The sequence below is a fragment of the Lipotes vexillifer genome, unplaced genomic scaffold (assembly GCF_000442215.2).
Source record: "Lipotes vexillifer unplaced genomic scaffold, Lipotes_vexillifer_v1.1 scaffold716, whole genome shotgun sequence".
NCBI lineage: Eukaryota > Metazoa > Chordata > Mammalia > Artiodactyla > Lipotidae > Lipotes > Lipotes vexillifer.
The window spans coordinates 458,327-471,239 of record NW_006797869.1 but is presented as its reverse complement, the minus strand read 5'-3'; the positions used below and the strand labels follow the sequence as shown (position 1 = coordinate 471,239).

Sequence of the window (12,913 nt, the reverse complement as noted above, 5' to 3'; positions counted from 1 at the left end):
AGCCAAGAAAAGGAAGCAACCTAAATGCCCATCGACAGAGGAATGGATAAAAGATGTGGTACATATATACAATGGAATATTCCTCAGCCATAAAAAAGAACTAATGCCATTTGCAGCTACATGACTGTACCTAGAGATTATCATACTAAGTGAAGTGAGTCAGACAGAGAAAGACAAATATCATATGATATCACTTATATGTGAAATCTAATTTTTAAAAATGGTACAAATGAACTTATTTACAAAACAGAAACAGATATTGAAAACAAACTTATGGTTACCAAAGGGGAAATGTTGGTGGGGGGAGGAATAAATCAGGAGCTTGGGATTAACGTACACACACTACTATATATAGATAACCAACAAGGACCTACTGTATAGCACAGGGACCTCTACTCAATATTCTGTGACAACCTATATGAGAAAAGAATCTGAAAAAGAATGAATATATGTATATGTATAACTGAATCACTTTGATGTACACCTGAAACAGAACATTGTAAATCAACTATAATCCAATATAATTTTTAAAAATAATAAAAAATAAAATCTATTTCTTTTTGAAAGTCAAAAAAAGAGTATCATCTTCAGTTCAATGAATTACACCTAACATGATATTCTAACAGCAAAATTCATTAAAAGTAATAAACACTGTCTGAATGTTCATGGATCTATTGAATCAATGACAGTGGGAGCCTATAAAAATATTTACTAATTTTACTCAAGTCTGTATGGCACCAATGATGGTTATACATGTATAAAACACAAAAGCAATATTAAGTATATTTTTTAATTTTAAATAATCTAGTTATATTTATAAGAAATTACTAATAGAACTATTGCAAAAAAATAACATTGTTTGAACTTCATTTGTTTTGTTTTGATTTTAATGATCCATGAAATATTAATTTCAGGGGCTATGAGTGTTATCACACTCCTATGATTCAAAGTTCAATCAATCACAAATCAAATCAGGATATCCAGAATGTGCTCAGTTTTTTGTTTAGAACTTCAGTGTCGTTGGGACCCAGACCACATCAACCATCATAAATTGCTGACCACCATGCTTCAGGTCATATTCATACATACCTTGTTCCTGGCTGTGGACCCTGCAGTGCCCTGTAAACTGGCTCTCATCCTTCAGCGTGGTCTGGGAGCCCCTGGAGAACACAGAGTTAGACGCAAGGATGAGAGTACCTTTGTAGAAGTCCAGGAACCCTGTGGCGTACTTCCAGCATACTGTTGGAGGAAAAAAAAAAATGAGTTTGGATGCACTAGAGAGGGTAAAAGGGACAGTCTGACTTTACCTGCATAACCCCTCCCTCAAGGCAGCACAGATTAGTGCCAAAAGAGACCATCTTGGCCCATGATTTCTCACATGGAGAAAGTGAAAGCATATGAATGAGTACTCAGATTCCCCAGCCAAGTGAGATGCTGCCCTAGAGGCCCATTTCTTCTTCACCCCATCCAGAGAACTGAGTCACGAGCAGCACTACTTGGGTCAGGGAAGATGCTGTGAGAGTGGCAGAGAGGAGTCTCAGAGGGCCTTAGAGGGACGTGGATCCAGATCCTGTTTACTGCATCTTGGACTCCGTCAAGAAGCCTGCCCAATAGCCACTGGGGAAGCCTCACCGTGGATCTTCCCAACTGGCTCATGGGCACCCCTAGTGCTCTGTGCAACTCACCACACACCCCCCAAACTGTGTGGCCAGCTCCTTGTGCACACTCCTGATGGAGGCAAACAAGCTTTGGCAGATGGCTAGTGAGCACTGCAGAAAATGAGCCTCAATCTGCAGGCCAGGAAGCAACCACTAATTTGAGCTCTAGTGTCACCACTGGGAAAGCAAAAGGGAGGCTAGCAACCTGCCTAGTGTGTTGCAGGATGGAGAGAAGGCACATAAGCTTAAGAATTCTGCCACAAAGGGAAACAAGAAGTGTGAGGCAGGTGTATCCACAGAAGGACTGAGAAAGCCTAAGAATCCCTAGCAGGCAGTGGGAAGGTATTTCTTTCCTAAAATCGGTCAGTAAAGACCAGAAGTGACTGTTACTTCTAATGGAAGGACAGCAACTGCAAGAAGCACATGAAACATAAAAAATCATGGAAACATGACACCAACAAGTGATCGCAATAATCTGCTAGTAACCGATCCCAAAAACATCCCAGATAAAGAATTCAAAACAGCTGGGGTTTTCCCTTGTAACGAGAACTTCTAAGATCCACTCTCTTAGCAACTTTAAATATACAATACAATATTAACTGAAGTCACCATGCTGTACTGTTACATCCCCATTAGTTATTTATTTTATAACTAGAAGTTTGTTCTGGTTCTTTCCTGTCCTTGCCCAGCCACTCGGCTGCACAAGGTCAGAAGGGCCCAGCCAGCTGCTGACCCGCCATGCTGTCCCGCTTCCAGGGAGGCCAGGAAGGCAAGGACAGGGCTTTCCACTTTCCAGTTGCAGAGGTCCCGGCGTAGTTCAACCGGCGAGCGCAGGTGCGCGCCCCGGCAGAGCGCAGCGTGGGGTCCAGTAGTGGGACCCCTGCCCTCCCTCCGCGCCCCCCCAACAACCCGCAACCCGCCCCAAGGCGGCGGCGCAGGCGCAGAGGCGCCACCCCTCCCCCGCCCCGCGAGCAACAAGCCCGAACGCCAGCCCAGCTGAAGCCGAAGCCTGAGCAAGACGCCAGGCAGCAGCGAGCCCAGCCTCCTACAAGGGGACGGAAGGGGCCGGAGCCCGAAGAGAAAGCACAGTGCCACTACGCAGGCTGCGAGAAAGTTTTGGGGCTGAGAACTCACACAGGCACACGGCCCTTCGCTGGCGGCTGGCAGCACGGCTTGCTGAAGTTCGAAGTCCGCGCCTCCGGCGAGCTGGCGCAGCACTGCCTCACTGCGCAAGCGCGAGAAGTTGCGAGGCCCACCTGTGGGAAGCTCGTCGGGCGCAGCCGAGGACCTCCAGAGGAAGCTCGCGCGCAGCCGCACGGCTTTCAGCCCCAGCGGGACCCGCACCCTCTCTCTCCCTTCGCGACTACAGCCGCTCCGACCTCAGCAGCACCACCGTCAGCGCCCCCAGCTCGCCCAGAGCGCCGCCCGCTTGGGCTGCCAGGCCGTTGGGGCCGATTTTCTGTGGCAGCACAGCCCCCGTCAGCCTCTTCTGCGAGCTCCGCGCTCTCCGCCCCTCATCCCGTGGGTCCGCGGCCTTAGGACCCTCCCCGCCTTGTTACCGCCGTGGGGAGGGGCTCTCCCTTCCTCTCGGGTTTCCGTGTCTTTTCCTTCCGTAATGAGAAAGAAGAAGAACTTCGTGAAGTCAACAACAATGAAAACAAGTTTCTTCACTTCAGGGGTCAAAGTAAACTTGTAAAACAACAGCGACAACCGCAAAAAAAACCACCATGCGCAGAGAGCACAGTACACATACCCACGAAGGTGAGAGTCGGCGGTGTTGACCCCCGCTTTCTCAGGGATGGATGTGTTCCAGGGGTCGGTAAGGAGGCTCTCCGCCCGCGCCCCGCCCCCTCCTGCTGCCTTACTGGGAACATAGAATGGCACTCCGGAGTTTCCGAGAACCACTGGGGACACGGCCCCAGGCCACTGCAGGTGGAGTTGAATGTCTGCCCCAAGGGTCAGTGGATGGTCAGTTCGAAGCAGATATTTGTGCTGTCAGGGCAGATACCTAAGCTGGGGGACCCTGCGTCTCCCTCTTTTTGCCCACCTGCCCAGCCTCTAGCCACCACTCTAGAGCCCCGCCTAGCTCAGAATGCAGACTGTTCTGAAGGACAGGCCGCCTCAGAGGAATGCCTTAAACCATGGTGGGCAAAAGGAGCACTCCTTCTGCCCTCCATGGCACCCTGCCTGTCTTCCTCTCCTGGACCGTCTCTCTGGGACCCCTTGGAGCACTGGAAACAGAGATGCAAACTCGGGTTGGGTAGACGATTGTAGGAGCCCATGGCCAATGTGTTAAGTCCAGGCCACCCACCTGACCCTCAGCCTACTTGAGGTTCAGTGTCAGCACAGGGACACCTGCTACTCTGAGTCCCTGTAGAAGGCAGATAGGGACCTTACACTATTGTTCCACATGGATGTTGCCCTCATGGTCACCACCCACCCCCACATCAACATCAAGTTGGAACTTGTGTCCCTAAGCCATGAGCACAGCCGTGCTTGTGCCCCTCTAGCTGTGTTCTGGGTTACCCCCCCCTCCCTTTTTGGTAGAAATTTGCTTATCACCTGAGATACGTGGAGACATCTTGGGATGTCACAAAAGAAGGTGAGGAGTACTTACCTAGGGATCAGTTTGCACAATGCTGAAGAAAGGTCAGTTTTTAACAAAATGATGCCCAACAAATGTGATTCAGAAACGGGTGATAAGCAAAGTTGTAGACTGTGCCTGGGTCTCAGTCTCCTGTACTAAATGAGGGGGGGAAAGCAACAGGTTTCAATACCTGTGTTTAGCCAGGGGGAAAATGATGTTGATCCATCCCACTGTGAAGTGGGATCCAGGAAGCTTCAGGGAAAATGATCAAAGCAGAAAGGAGCAACATCTCTAACATGGGGAGTTGGCTTGATCATTTGTTGACCAAAGTTACTTCCTGGAGAGGATAGAAACAAAGGGACCTGGAGGAGGGACTTCCCTTTATGATTGTCCACATTGTCTCCATTACTATTCCATTTCTGGGTCCCAAGGAGGCAGCAACTGGATGGTGCACAATTCCCACCCATGGGTTGGAAAGGTGAGCAGAAAGCAGAATTTGGAAAGCTATGAGTTCTTGCCAAGCATGGGCTGTGTGGTAAGGTCATTTAAATCCTTGAAAAGGCACCTAAGAAGCTGAAAGAGGTTGTCTGAAGCCAGGAAAGTTGAGAGTGAAGTTCTGTCTGTTGGGAGCACAGGCCCAACCCTGTCAAGATGTCTGTTGTAGACACCTAGATTTTTCTCTAGTCTCAGAAAGTGATTAGGAGATGCTCACTGTCAATCTGAAGGTCCCAGAAAGTGCTTAGGAGATTCTTACTGTCAATCTGAAGGAGATGGAGATTATGGAGTAAACCAGTTTTTCAAACTACTTTCTTCATAGGCACTAGCCACCTTTCCTTCTGGGGGCAGATGGTGGGGAGAAGCCTAAGGTCTCACTGGGGGCGTCTAATGTCAGAAGAAAAGGAGGCTATGCAGTGACCATGGAAGGCCCAGAAAGCTCAGGCAAGGACATCTCTTCCCACACTAAGCTCCACAAATAAAACATTAATGAAATAAAGGGGGCTAAGAAGAACAGGTAGAGGCATGGTCTGCCAGATTTTCACCCTCTCACCCATATGCACACTTACATGCACATATACACCAAGCAGATGATGAGATGATCTAGGGTTGGCTGCCCCACCCCAGGAGTCTGTCGGATGGGCAGCCTGACTGCAGATTGTCATTTTGGTCTAGCACTGTCACAGGGTGCAGAGTAGCAGAGGCCAGTGAGGTATGTGTGGTGAAGGGTGGAGGCCACTGAGGACTCTGGCACCAGGACCTGGACTTTCAGACTTTAGACCTGGATGTTATTTCCAGAAAGCTCTTTTAGCTGCATGAGCCTATCCATATATAGTGCATGGGTTCTTGTTCTTAGTCATGAGAGGATTCCATCACAAATGCATCTGAAGGGGGTATATCCAACTCCAAAACGTTATACTTTCAGCCCTGTGGCTGGGGTGGGACCCCATTGCCATGGTAACTGAGTGTGCCAGCTGATAGGCCTCTTGTAGTACACTGAAGACATGGGCTGCTGCTTCTTTTGGCTGTTATTAAACCCAGCTGGCACAAGTGGCTGGACCTTCTACTGCTCCTCCTCACAGTCCAGAAAAACCTGGCTTATGATCTTGTCCTTCTCAGGGGAGGTGAAGTTCTTGATGATTAGGTACTTGAACTTGAGTTCCCAGGTCTCCTCATTCTGTGCCTTCTGCAGGTCCTGCTACATGCAGATGTACTCATCATACTGGTCCTGGATCTCTGCCTTCACTGCCTGCTGCTTGGCATGGAGCTTCTCGAGTTTCTTGGGTTTGACTTCTGCCCCAGAACTACATGGTCTCTTCATCTCAGATCATCACCTCCTGCTGTATTTCCTGCTCCTGGCATTTCTGCTTGGCAGTCTCCTCACTCTTCAGTTTCAATATCTTCTGCTGCTCTTTGGTGTGATCCATGATGTTCTTGCCCCAATGGAGAAGCTTGCTCTCCATGGCCTGTACTTGGCTGCAAGCAGCTCTGTGGCCTGCTGTTCCTGCCATAGGTCTTCCAGCATCTTCTCCTTCATCTCCAGCAGCTTCTGCTTCTCCTCACTCACCAGGCTGCAGTCATCCTCTACTACTTCTGCACCTGCAGGTAATTATCCATGTTTTTATCCAAGGCTAGTTCCAGGAGGCTGGGTAGGTGGTAGTTGTTGTTATTGTTATCCTCCTCTTTGGCCTCCCAGACCTTGATTACTGGTCCTTCATGGTATCCCACCAGGGCTGACATGCTGCTTTTTATGCTGCTGCTTTTTATGCTATAGCTCTTTATGCTGCTGCTCTTCCTCCAGAGCCACTTTTCCAGAATCTTCTTCTCCAGATGAGATTTCAGGTGGGTGATTTCCTGGAATTCTTACAGCAGTGTGTCCTTGGGGTCCTCGTGCACTCAGAGCTTGTTCTTGATCTTCTTGGCTTGGTGGGCAAAGCTTGGTTTTGGAAAGGCTCTCGTTGTAGCCAGTAAGAAACTGGCCCCAGTGTGGCTGCCGTGACCATCTGGTCATTGACCCCTAGCTTAACTTAGATTGCCTAGAGAATAGAACTGAGGCAAAAATATAATGTGCTAATACTTTATTAAGGGAAAGCTTATAGCTCCAGGGAAGTATCAATGGAAGTGAAGGACAAAAGGGAGTGGGGAAAGAAAGAAGGGAGAACAAAGAGAAGTACAATGCTAAACAGACTGCAGTTTATGGGTTGCATGTGGTATGTTCAGAGAGGTCATATGAACTACTGTTTCAGATGATTTCTTGCTTTTAAAAAAAAACTATTTTAATGATTTGAGATATTGTCTTAATTATATCCTTAATTTTTATGTATATTTTCATTAGCCTCTTTTTTATTGTGTTCTATGGATCTGTCTGCCTATTTGTGTGGTACCTTGCACACTTTTAATTACTAGTTTAATTGGATATATTTGGGCTAGTCCATCTAAATATTTTGCTCTTCTTTTGAAGAACTCCCTAAGGTAGTTGCTTGCTCATTTTTTCCCAGATGAATATTAGCATGGATTGTCTAATTCCATTTTCTTAAAGTTTGTATTATTTTAGGATCACATTCATTTTGGAAAATAAATAAGAAGGACCTGAATCTTTATGACATTCTATTTGAAAGACTGTCATGAAAGTGCTATATGACAATTCTCCTCAATTCTCCTCTATTCTCGTTTGTTTAAAATGAAAATCATGTAGTCTCAGGATTCTTGTTTAATGATTGGGCTTGACTTGTGTGGCACTACACTTCTCATGGAAATCAACTATGGGTTGTTTGGGGCAACTCTCCTCATTCTCCTTAGATAACAGTATTACCAGGTGCTATGGTCTAAATGTTTCTGTCCCTCCAAAATTCAGATGTTGTAATCCTAACCCCCAGGTGATGGTATTAGGAGGTAATTAGGCCATGAGTGTGGATCCCTCATGAATGAGATTAGTGTCCTTACAAAGGAGGCCCAGAAAGCCCCCTCACCCCTTCCACCATGTGAAGGTGTAGCAAGTAGATAGCTATCTAAGAATTAGGATGGGAACTTTCACCAGACATTCAATCTGCTAGTGGCTTGATCTTGAATTTCCCACCCTGCAGAACAGTGAGATACAAGTTTCTGTTATTTATAAGCCACCTAGCCTATGGTATTCTGTTATAGAAGCCCAAACAGACCAGTACACCATGATATTCTATTCATGGGCAGTGGCATGAAGTAAAGCAAGTGGAAACATGCAAGATCACTTAATTTCTAGCATTGGAACTAGCATACTGTCACTTCCAGATATATGACATTAGCCAGAGCAAGTCATAGTCAAGCCAGAGGTCAGATAGGGAAGTACACTATGACCACTTTGAGGCCATTGTGTGAATGCAGGAATAATTGAATATTGGATCAAAACATTCAATACACCACAGTCTGCCTCCTTGGTTTCAATTATTCATGTCATTCCTGCATGTAAAACACACTCATCTCCATTCCGTAACTACCATATGTCTCATCTAATCATGGCATCAAGTTAGAAATCGAAGATATTGTGAGTCTCATTGGGTGGAATGCAATTTCTCTTGGTCCATAGACCTATGAACTAAAAAAAATTATCTGTATTAAACATACCCTATATAAAATGGTATACAGGGAAAGAATACACACACAATACACACTCTCATTTTACAAAGGAACAGTCAGAGACTCGTAACAGTCATTACTCTATATTAATTTTGAAACACTAGGCAAGTGTTACCAGGTATCCAGACTCTTGGGTAGTGGATATTATTTGCTTAGGCATTCAATTCTAAATCCTGGGATGATTTCCCAGATCCATATTTTTAAGGCTCTTGGCTTGACATCATGGAAAATTTCCTTTTCTGTCATCTTACATGGCTACTTCTAAAGAATGCATCAGGGTGTGTGTGTGTGTGTGTGTGTTTGTCTGGTGGCTCCCATCATCCCCTAATTCCTGACAGTTGAAATTTTGGGGCCCAGGCCAAGCATTTGTTGTTTTGGGGTCTAGATTGAAAGTGCTTTGCTTATAAAATTCTCTCTGAAACTTTGCAGGGTTTTATGTGTCTGAGCATACCCAGTTCTGTGCCAAAGGCCACATGCACAATTTTTTTAAATGAGTCTTTTTGTTGGACTTAGTTATTAGTACTCTGATATTATTATTCTTATTTGGTACTTAATGTTTTTTAGGAGGCATTTTGCCCCTCTAAAAGAAGAGAAAGCTCATTCTTCTTAAACTGGTGTCTAACCAGAGTATGTTCCTATCATAGTGTTCCTAGAGGGGAAGAGAAAGATGTAGTCCAAGTAAGTCACTAGGCCAATCACAATGTGGAATGGAATCTTACATTCATGTTGAGGCTATGGCATGGATAGGAATTCAATGAAGGCTAAAGAATTGGTGCCAGTAATTGCATAAATCATAAAATCCCCCCCAGAGGCAGTAACTTTCCCATTTGTTCAATTATTCAGAGTCCTTTTTGAGTTCATTAAAATTTTACTTTTAAAAACATTACACATTTCTTTTTGGTTTTATCCCTAGACATTTTAACTTCTCATTGCTATTTTAACTGGAGTTTCCTTTTGCTCTCTTCTACCCATTGTTTGTATAAATAAAAGTTGTTGGGTTTTAATATTAAAATAACTTATCCTGCCTTTTATACTAGCTTAAGGAGTTTCTCCTAGTAATTTTCCGTTTGTTGTCTTGGGGTTTCCAATCACATCTTTTCTACAGTGGATGTTCTCTGGCAGTCATTAATACATGAGACAAAGATCCTAACCTTTATGTCAACTCCTATTGGTTCAATTACATGTTTCTTCCCCAGATGTCCTTGAACTCAATATTCCAGCGTTACCTCTTCCATGCTCTTGGCCACATAGTCAAATAATTTTTCAATATTTATGAATCCAAGTGTGACGGTTAATTTTATGTGTCAACCTGACTGGGCCATGGCATGCCCAGATATTTAGTTAAACATTATTTTTGGTGTGTCTGGATGAAATTAACATTCAAATCATTTGACCGAGTAAAGCAAATTGCCATCCTCAGTGTGGGTAGGCCTCATCCAATCCATTGAAGGCCTGACTGGAACCAAAAGGTGGAGAAAAGAATAATTGGCTCTTTCTGCCTGTCTTTGAGCTGGGACATTGGTCTTTGAACTCAGATGAGAATGTACAGCTTTGGTTCTCATGGTACTCAGGCCTTTGAACTCTAACTGGAACTATACTGTGGGCTCTCCTGGATCTTCAGCTTGCATCTGCAGATCTTTAGACTTTTCAGTCTCTATAACCATGTGAGTTAAATCCTTATAACAAATACCTTTATATGTATGTATATATCACTAATATATATGTATATGTCATCTATATATGTATATATAATATTATACAATGATAGGTTAATTGTGCAATTTGAAAAAGGTAGGGGAGAAAAGTTATGAGCTATGCACTAAACTTAAAACCAAATCTTCTCTAATATTAGTGCAGGTCCAATTTTGTAAGTGTCCAACGATGGAAAGATGCAGTAATATACAAAAGTTATAGACATTTAAAATTAGAAAATCCTGTGAAACACTTCAAATTATATAAATATTCAGAAAAAGTAATCATAGATTAACACCCATAAACACTTCGAGCATAACTTTTAAGGAAATAAAAGGTATCAGAAAGATAATATCCTTCATTATGTATCCTAAGATAATGTTTAAAGATAGGAATCACGCTTGTAGAAAGCATAAAAAGAAGGTTATTAAAAGCTACCATCCTGATATGTACTCAGTGTTTGCTGGTCATTGGTGTTTCTGGTGCAACAATATCAGGCACTGTGTCCTAGATAATTATGCATTAAAATCTTTCACAGATGCCAAATATTAATAAGTATTCAAAATGTACTTTTGTCTCAACTAACTATATGTAGTGCTATGGATATGTCTGCCAAGAATTTGTCTAGATTTTATGTTCCTTACTAATATTAAGAGGCAAGAGTTTAAAAAATGATTGTAAAAACTTCCTCCCTGGAATCCAGTAGAAAAGGATCGGGGCTCAAACCTTAAACTTTAGTGACAGGGTTGAAGGATTGTCAAATGAACAAAGAAAGCATTGTCACTGTTTATAGAAACCATGGAACATACCAGAAAATAATGATTTCAACACAGTTATTACTGATTGTTTAGTGTTTTTGAGATTGAAGCCCTTCCATTATTTTCACAAAAATTCTAGTTTTGGGAATTTTGCCCTGAACAAAATCCATTGAGAATGCCTGTTCTAGAAATTTGAGCCAGTTAAGTTTTTTGGGTTTTTTTTGCGGTACACGGGCCTCTCACTGTTGTGGCCTCTCCCGTTGCGGAGCACAGTCTCCGGACGCGCAGGCTCAGCGGCATGGCTCAAGGGCCCAGCTGCTCCACGGCATGTGGGATCTTCCCAGACTGGGGCACGAACCCATGTCCCCTGCATTGGCATGCGGACTCTCAACCACTGTGCCACCAGGGAAGCCCGAGCCAGTTAAGTTTTAAATGGTGAATGTTTTATGATTAGGGGTAATAACATTTAATTTTCAATTAGAATGTTACCTTTTAGATGGAGATATAGCAGGCCCATTCACTGTCAATGAAACATCTGGCAAACCCTCAAATTATGCAGCAAAGGTGCCAGCTTTAAAAATTCTCACTGACTACTTTGGAGAGATTTCCTTCACATTATTTAAGAAGTATGAAAGTAAAAATTGTACATCAGGGCAGATGCTTAGTTAGTTCATATGTAACATTGTTTTCCTGGGATTATTCATAAAACTAATTTTTGTTTTGTTTCAGTTTTCAAATTAAATCAGAACAAAAATAAGAATTGTTAAAAAATTTTAAAATCTGTGTATTATAGAATATATTTAAATTATTTATAGAAATTAAATCCTTTTAAAATTTATTTAAGTAAGACCGCTGTAGATTATGTTTTTAATTTAAGAGAGAAAAAATAGCTTAAATAAAGCTTTACATTTTTGTGTTTCATTAATTTTCTGTGTAAGGACTTATACCAGTCAAGAATATAAGCCTGTAAGTACAGGAATAAAAGTAATAAGATGAGTTTAATAAGAGTGTCGTCTCAAGTCAAATTAAAAAAGCAATAATTTTTCTTAATTTCCTTTTAACATTTACCTATTTGAAATTTTGCATTCATTTATTAATGGCATATATTTATTAAAAACTTTAATTAGGGCTTCCCTGGTGGCGCAGTGGTTGAGAGTCCGCCTGCCGATGCAGGGGACACGGGTTTGTGCCCCGGTCTGGGAAGATCCCACATGCCGTGAGCGGCTGGGTCCGTGAGCCATAGCCACTGAGCCTGAGCGTCCAGAGCCTGTGCTCCACAAAGGGAGAGGCCACAACAGTGAGAGGCCCGCGTATCAAAACAAACAAAAAAAATTAATGTAATGTTTCCCTCCTAATACAAGATCCTTGAGTAGGAAATGGGAATGGCTAATCTTAGCCAAAAGTACCATTTGTGTATATTGGTGGTATCCATTGATACTTTTTGAATTATATAAAAATTTTATGTTTTTTAATATAATTTTCAAGGCTGATGTAAAAAAATAATTTTTCCCATAGCTAACTCAAATCATTTGGTCTTACTTTGACTATATATCATAAAATAGTATGTGAGACTTACAGAGAAGTCTGTTGTAAGTTATTTTTTTTTAGAATTCTCTTCCAGATAACATATATTTAATTTGATGCTGACTTTATTTTATTTTGCTATATAGCTTAATTCAAGAAATGTTAACTTTAAGTATTAAAAATAACATTGGGAATTATGGAACTTTTGTAGATATTTTACCTTAAATACATAGGCGTAATCAGCAGAAGTCTGAAGAAGATTTTGCCAGTCTGTAAATATTAATGAATTAGAGCTAGCATTGATTTATAAATGATAGTTGGCATTATATTTGCTTGTTGTTAGATTTTATTTGTGTTCCAAGCCACAAGCTACTTGTCAACCCATCATATATGATGTGTAATAAACAGAGCAAATGAACAAGCCCATCTGGCATAATGTCATAGAATCTTAAAATATATGTGAAAGTTTGGTATGTAGACCATAAATATTATTGTAGGAATGGTCAAGCTATACTTTTTTTTTTTGACACCGTGTTTTTTTAAAGAAAGATATAGTATCTCATACTGTGGGAATTTTCTACTTAACT

At 42.5% G+C, this 12,913-nt stretch overlaps 1 pseudogene; it reads right to left on the bottom strand.

Moving 5' to 3' along the window:
- Window positions 1-5,343: 5,343 nt before the first annotated feature.
- Window positions 5,344-6,743, bottom strand: LOC103069524 (kinesin-like protein KIF3C pseudogene; annotated as a pseudogene).
- Between the last annotated feature and the right edge of the window lie 6,170 nt (window positions 6,744-12,913).